This window comes from Pteropus vampyrus, unplaced genomic scaffold (genome assembly GCF_000151845.1).
Source record: "Pteropus vampyrus isolate Shadow unplaced genomic scaffold, Pvam_2.0 Scaffold896, whole genome shotgun sequence".
Lineage (NCBI taxonomy): Eukaryota > Metazoa > Chordata > Mammalia > Chiroptera > Pteropodidae > Pteropus > Pteropus vampyrus.
Window position 1 is genome coordinate 11,414 of NW_011889677.1, and position 7,528 is coordinate 18,941.

The 7,528-nt window shown below is 62.1% G+C and overlaps 1 long non-coding RNA gene across 1 annotated transcript in view; it reads right to left on the reverse strand.

The window, feature by feature from the left end:
• Positions 1 to 7,528, reverse strand: part of LOC105309863 — a 14,656-nt gene continuing 7,128 nt past the window's right edge. The window contains exons 2-3 of the long non-coding RNA XR_897428.2: positions 721 to 801; positions 1 to 17 (exon numbers count right to left, since the gene is read on the reverse strand). This is a non-coding gene — a long non-coding RNA (uncharacterized LOC105309863). The remainder of the gene's footprint in view (positions 18 to 720; positions 802 to 7,528) is intronic.

Here is a 7,528-nt window from a genome sequence, read left to right on the forward strand (position 1 = left end):
GATGCCACCTTCTTTGTCTGTTAGGGGAACAAAACGCGCAGCAGTCGTCAGCAGGTGGCCCGTAGGGTCTCGCTAAGGTGGGCACCCCAAAGAGAGAAGCCAACCCCGCCCCCCGCTGGGGTCAGCTCCGCACGGCGACCCGGTCTCGTTCAGGCGCCAGGATGCTGGGCAGGGCGCGCGTCACCCGCCCGAGGGAAAACGCACCTCCACGGGCGACCGTAAAAATTAAGGATGGGTCCCAAGGCCACCGTCTGAGACCTGGGCACTCTCGGGCTAGCACGCCCCTGCCCAAAGGGGTCACACGACCCGACGCCCACCCGACTGGATTACCAGCGTGCGGCCTCGCGGGCGAGAGGCAGCGGCCTGGGCGGTGTGGTCACACCGCCAGCGACAGAACATCCCGCCTTGGGAAGGACGTGCCCGCTCGTCCTTCGAGACCACGTTGCTGGTCTGGAACTGTGGTTCCCGGCCGGGGCGGCGTCTGCCCCCAAGGGGACATTTGGCAATGTTTGTGGACACTTTTGGTTGTCAAAAACTTGGGGGGCGTTTGGTGCTGGCGTCTAGTGGGCAGAGGCCAGTGACCCCCGCGTGTGGCCCTCCCCCTACAGGGTCACCGACTCTGCTTGACAGGGAGGCCCCCCCAGGCCCCGGGCGGGGCGCGGGGCCAGAGCCGTGGAGAGGGCGGCGGACAGGACGGGCCCCTCGTCCCCGGGAACTGACCTCTGGGAAGTTGTTGTTGTCACTGGGCCCATTGAGGTCGGAGCGCTGCTGCTTCCTCGGCTTCTCGGGACTGCTGCAGACCTGGGGACCGGGAGGGACAGGTAAAGACGGTGTCCTCGGACGGAAAGACACAAGCCAGCCGCGAACCCGCGGACGCCCTGGGACGCAGTCCTGTGGGACGCGTGGCCGCGTCACCCACGCGCACGGGCGTCCCTCAGCTTCCCGCCATCGACGCGTGACGCTTATGCTTCTGAAATGTTATCTGAACCGTACTTTCACATTTCATCAATTTGTGAATTAATTAATTTCTAATTTCATTAATACTTTCTCATTTCATCAATTCGTTATCATGACGTAACGTGAAATTCACCGTCCTCACCATTTAAAGTGTGCAGTTCAGTGGCATCAAATACAGTCGCAGAGCTGTGCGCCGCCCCCACCGCGGCGCACCCCCAGAACTGCTTCCATCTGGCGACATTGAAACTGTCCCCACTGCCCCTCCCCCAGCCCCCGGGCACCACCAGGGCGTGACTGTCCACTCGACTTCTCTAGCGCCCCACAGAGCAGGGACCTACAGGATTTGTCTTTGCGACTGGCTTATTGCACTTGGCACAGTGTCCTCAAGGTTCGTACACGCTGCGGATTACGTCAGAATTGCCTTCCTTTTTCAAGTGTGACTAATGTTCCATTGTGTGTGCAGACCACGTTCTGTTTGCCCCTCCAGCTGTCATGGACACTTGGGTTGCTCCCACCTTTTGGCTACTGTGAACGGGGGTATGGAAGCATCTCTTTGGATTCTTTGGGTAAATCGCTGGATCATACGAGAATTCTATTTTTAATTTCTGGAAACCACCATCCTGTTTCTGGAGCCTCTGTAGCATGTTACATTTCAACCGACGGTGTCCGAGGGTTACAGTCTTATTTCTAAAAAACTTGGTGTGACGCAAACTCTGAATCCTAAAATCTAAATTCTTTAATGAATGCAAATCAGTCCATCTTCTACTTGGGATAATAAAATGCGCAAGGACATGTGATCTTAAAGAAGACGTCAAATCAAAACTTTCATTTCAAGTAACAAAATTTAAAGTGTAGGTATATTTTTTGTACCTGTGGCCTCGCGCCATCCATAAGAGAGAATCCATAACACCGTTCACATCCCAAAGGGGATTCTGGGAAGCCAGTATGGTAAGCCGCGTTCCAGAACTTTCTGGACATAAATTATCGAGCAGAAACCATATGATGATGACCGCAGAATTGGTGACGATGAGTTACATTTATAAACAAATTGGTCTTCGTATCACAAGTATCTGTTACAAGTACTTGTTTGTAAATAAGTAAGTGACGTTCTTTACGACAGCCCGCTCCCGATGGCCAGTCTTCCTCCTGCCCCAAGCTGTCACCCTCGTGTCCCTTGACTTAACTCAACCTCTCCGAGGGGTAAGAGAAAAATGACCAGGCCCGGGCCACACTCCTGGCGCCAGCGGGAACAGGGAAGGCAAACGCCAGGCAGACAAAATACTCCTGGCCAAGGTCCCCTCCGTGGTGACAACCACCGCTGGGTTTCAGGGGCCGTGGGGTGAGGGGAGGGTTCAGATGGAAGGCGGAAAAGCCGGACTGGGCTCTGCGGACGGGGACGATGTGCACACAGAGGAAGAAGGGACAGCGTCGCCATCCAGAGAGAAATCGGGGCTCGGCGCGGGAGGAAACGGGGTCTTCCTGGAGTGCAAGGTGCAGGGGTGCAGGGCCACGCGGGCCAGGTGTCTGGCTGGTTCCTGCCTCCTCCTGCCCCTCTGCTGGGAGCTCAAAGGACTGTCCCCTGCCGCCCCCAAACCCGTGAGCCCTCAGACCGCGCAGGTGGGCCTTGACCTCAGCCCGCTGCCCTCGGACACCCCAAGGCGGGCAGGGGGCTGCTCCTCTGTGCTTCACGGCCCCCCTTCCAGGACGAGAGGACCCTGGTCCCCGGGGGCTCCACCCCAGTGGACCCCATGCTGAACAGGCTCAGCTGGCAGCGCCCCTTCCTGTGCCTGGCTGGCCACTTCGGCGAGGGACCCACTGGGCCAGCTTTGTTCCCACTCCTAACTCTTCCCACGATGGCCGAGGGACACCAGGCCACGTCCCCCGAAGGGCATGAGGCGCTCTCAGCCCAGACGCCGCTCCCACCCACCGTGAGTCACCCCGATTCAGCGCGGCCCCGGGCAGCACCCTGCTGTCGTGGAGCCTCGGTGACGTCAAGTGTCTCACCCTCGTCTGGACGGCCCCGAGGCTGAGATCCGGGACTCCGGGACCCGCAGGGCCGAACCAGTCATCGGCCTTTCTAGAAGTCGCCAAACAGCCCGCAGAAACGCACCGGCCCGCAAACGGAACGTTTGTGCTCCGCACCCCAAACTCGCATGTCGAAACTTAACTCCCAGGGTGGTGGGGGCCTCTGGGCGGTGATTAGGGTGCATGGATGACGGGATGAACGCCCTCACACAGACCCCAGAGCTCCCTGGATGCCCCCGTAGTGAGGGCACAGCGGGCAGAGCATCTGGGAAGCGGCCCTCGCGAGCCGCGGGCTCTGCGGGCGCCTCGCCCTCGGGCCTCTGGGCCCCAGGACAGTGAGCAGTGAGTGTGGTTTACCAGGCGCCCGGTCTGAGGCCTTTTGTTACCGCGGCCCGAGTAGAATGAGACAGTGTCCCTCTGTGCTTGTTCCGGCTCGCCCGGGACCTGATGTCTCTGGCAGAGGGGGGGCCGCAGATGTGGGGTCGCACTCGGCGGACGCCGGGTACGCTAGGAGGGGGCAGCGCTGGGCCTCTGCTCGCCAGGTGCGGGTGGCTCTGGCGAACGGGAGAGGTGTCCCTTTTGGGGGACGCAGCCACGCAGGTTGTGCAGCCGCAGGCCAGGGCCCACTGCCCCGCACCTGTCCATCTCAGACCCCGGCGTGGGGTCTCGGGACGTGGCGACCATGGATGACACAAGGCCGCAGGTCCACCTACGATGGCAGCCTCTCCCCAAAGCGTCTGTCGACTCAGCCCTCCCTGCCCGGTAGCATTTTCTAACGCCCTCCCGACCGCCCCTCATCGCCATGGCAACCACGGCTCCCCATAGAGAACCAGGCTGTGTGCCGGGCGGAGCCGGGCCTGTGCCTGCTCCTCAGGGGGCCCGTCTGGTGCTCTATCTAATTCCTCTCCCGGGAGGCATGGGGGTGGGCGGCAGGGGACGTGCATCTGAATTATGCTCAGAGGCCCACGGGGACCTGGGCTCCCGGCATCTTGGAGGAAGATGCTATTTAAATCCCCGATGCTCTCCCAGGATACGGGCACCTCTCAGAACGAGACGACTCGGTGCTTACAGCCGACACGGGAGGCAGGCCAGGTCCCCTATGTGGCTTTAGCACCTCAGCTGGGACCCGCATCAGCCACCACCCAGAGAAGGTGGCCGCAAAGGTGCTACTGTCACGGACCTCAACCCCCTCAGGAGCTCTGAGGACAGAGCAGGACCCTGTGGCTCAGACTGGCCAGGACCAGGGACAGCAGGCCACAGGTGGCTTGCCCGTGATAAAAATATGCTAATTTGCATAAATCGTTCTAATAACTCGGCTGCAGTTGGTGAAAGTAAGGTAGGATTTTTTTAAAGTGTGGATTCCGGTTCTGTCTGCCCGATGGGACGGAACGCACGGCACGCGACCCACTGGCCACGCGTGAGAGTGGCCGGCAGGTGCCCGGCCCCCACGCGCACGTCTGTGCCGAGGCCCCTCCGAACCACGAGTGCGTTGGCGACAAGCGAGGACCTCACGTTAGGGACACGGCGCCATCTCAAAGCCAGGCACGCGGCGAGTCGCCCCGGCCTGTGCTTTCCGTCCTCACACGGGACTCTGTCACAGAGATGCCGGGGTCGGGTGACCCCGTGAGGTGGCGGCCTTCTCGGGGGATTGTTTGTGTGCCTCGTTTTTGAAGGTCATCCCTGCTCATCGGATAGTCCAACAAACGCTTCCTCCATCCAACGCGGGGGCCGGCGGGGACCGCAGCAGGAGGGGTGCCCCCCGGGGGGACAAGCGAGGTCGCAGACCCTCGGGGACGGACTGACAGCACCCTGAACAGCTTTCACAAGCCCTTCGATCCGCCTCGACACAGAGGCGGCTCAGAAAAACCGCCACATCATTGTTTCTTCTCCTGTTCCTCTCGTGGGGTTTACCTGGAGGACGGGAGCTCGGATAAAGGACTTTTTCGTCTAAGAGATTCCCCATGCGGTGACTGTATCTTACCAAAGCCACCCTGTGGTTTAAGAGAATGATGACAAGGCCCCTGGGGGGGCCTCTGGGCAGGGGAAGGGGGCGCCCACACGGCCCTCTCCCCGCGTCCAGCCATGTCACGGAGCACATCTACACCTAAACACTAGGCACCGTCTAACCGAAACTGAGGTTCGGCTGGGTGCCCTGCCATTGCCTGCAAATCTGGCAGCCCCGGAGGGGGCCGGCAGCCTGCCGCGCGCGCAGAAGCCCCACGTGCCACAGCCGGGGCCTCACCTTGCTCTCTGCGCCTTGTCCGCTGAAATCTCAACTGCCACTGACCACTGGGACCGCCAGGCGTGTCCTACTGTGCCGTCCGCTCTCTGCGGAGCCAGGGAGGGGCGGGCGGTGCCCGGGGAGCTAGGCAGACATCTCGAAGGGGAATATTTTTCTAAGCTGGGCTGTCGCGGCCCTTCGGGAAGCACCGTCCAGAGGCTGGGTCCGCGTGGCCAGTCCCGAGCCGGCACCTGGTGTGTGTCCTATGTGGCACCAGTGCCACCCGTTGAGGACAGGGAGACGCATGCAGCACAGAACCCACTCCTGGGGACAGACCCCCAAAGAGCTGAGAACAGGTGTTTTGTCCGCACCAAAACGCACCCGGGAACACGCATGGCGGCAGCGTTCACTGTGGCCGACGGTGCACGGACCGGAGCGTCCATCAGTGGTGCAGGGACGAACAAGACGGGTTTGAGCCCTTCCGTGGAGTGCCAGCCGGCCGCGAGGGGTGACGTCCTGACACACGGTCACCCCGAAGACGGTGCGCTAAGTGAAGGAAGCCAGACGCGAAAGGTCGCGTATCTGTGATTCCGTTTAGAGACGGGCACGGACCCGTCGGAGCCACGCGGAGAGACGGCCACACGGAGAGACAGCCGCGCGGAGAGACAGTCAGACGGAGAGACAGCCAGACGGAGAGACAGCCAGACGGAGAGACAGCCAGACGGAGAGACAGCCACACGGAGAGACAGCCACGTGGAGAGACAGCCAGACGGAGAAACAGCCACGCGGAGAGCCCACCACGTCACTGCCAGAGCCTGGAGGAGGGGGTGGGGGGTGACTGCTCCGCACACAGGGGGTGCCGACGACGTTCTGGAAGAGAACGGTGGTGGCTGCACAAGCTCGTGCCGAATGCCAGCGAGCCGTGCACGTTAGAAGGCGGGCACACCCGGGAGATCCCCGCACTGCACCCGGGGCCAGGGCCATGGGCTGTTTGGCTTCCTGGGGCCCTCGGATCGTCTGCGCCGACCTGCAGTCCACCTGGTGTGCGCCGGCATCATGCCTAAAGAAAGCGACGCGCACCCCTTCATTTAAAAATACCTTCATTTAAAAAGGTGGGAGCGCCTTGGAGTGGCGATCGTCGCTGGGGCGCGTCTGGCCCGCACCGGACGACGCGCGACATCCGCGCGACATCCGCGCGGTGAGGCAGGAGGAAGCGAGTCTGCCTGCGCGTGGAGCGGCGTCTTACGCTGCGCAGGTGTCACCACGGCTAAAAGGACCGCGGGACGAGCACCAGCACCCGCTACGGCTCTGCGACACGCCACCTCTGCCTGGGGGGCGCTGCGGCCCGGGCTGGACCCCTGCACGCAGCTAGCGGACCGCAGGCTCGTGCCGGACCGGGCCTCCCTCGCGGGACGCACAGGCCACAGGGAGGGAGGGCAGGTGGAGGGAAGGGCCTGGGTGGCCCGGAGGGCATCGGAGCCACCCCAGACACCGGTCTGCAGGTTGCCGCCTCCTGCACCGATGCCACCCTCGGACCGTCTGCGGGAAAGGGGGTCAGGGCGAAGCGGGCCGTGCCCTGGAGCGCTGCGTCTGGCTCTGTTCGGTCCACAGGAAACGGGCAGCGCCCCGGCCGCCCCCCGCTTCCGCGGCCCGCTGCGAGCACCCCCCGCGTCCCAGCCCGCCCCGGTGGGGCCGTGTGCTCTGCTCTGCATCACGCGTCCTAAATACTACACGACCCCGTTTAGACTCGACGTAACGGACTGAGGCACACTCCTGTGACTCGCGATTCGAAAAACAAGTTCGATCTGCTCCTGTGTAAGGAAGACACCAATCTACGGTCTATTAAATCTACCTGTTCAACTTTTACGACTATAGAGAATCGCACATTTACTTCCCCTGAAGCTGGGGCTCAGGAGACAGATGTCGCTTTGTGCTGCGCGCCCGTCCCGTCTCCTTGCTCGGGGTTCTGCGTCTGCTTAGCACCCTGAGCGGCCACGGTGCCTGACGCGGAGCCGCGAGGTGTCCTTGGCGCCTGTCAGTTTTCAGCCATCGGCACCAGCCGCTCTCCGCGTGCTGGAGAGTGGAAGCCGTGACTGTCACACCTCAGGCGTGACACCGCACCACGTGTGACATCACACGTCCGCGTCTCGTGCTCGTCCTCCTGAGCGGAAGATGTTTCTAAAAATTCCTCCACGGAGCCCTGCACCTCCTAGGGAAGGCTGTGTGACCAGCCAACTTTGTCACCGGATGTGTGTCTCAGGCCCCCGGAACACGGGAGGGCCCGAGGGGGACACTGCAGGGCCCGAGGACGGGAGAAGCTCGTGG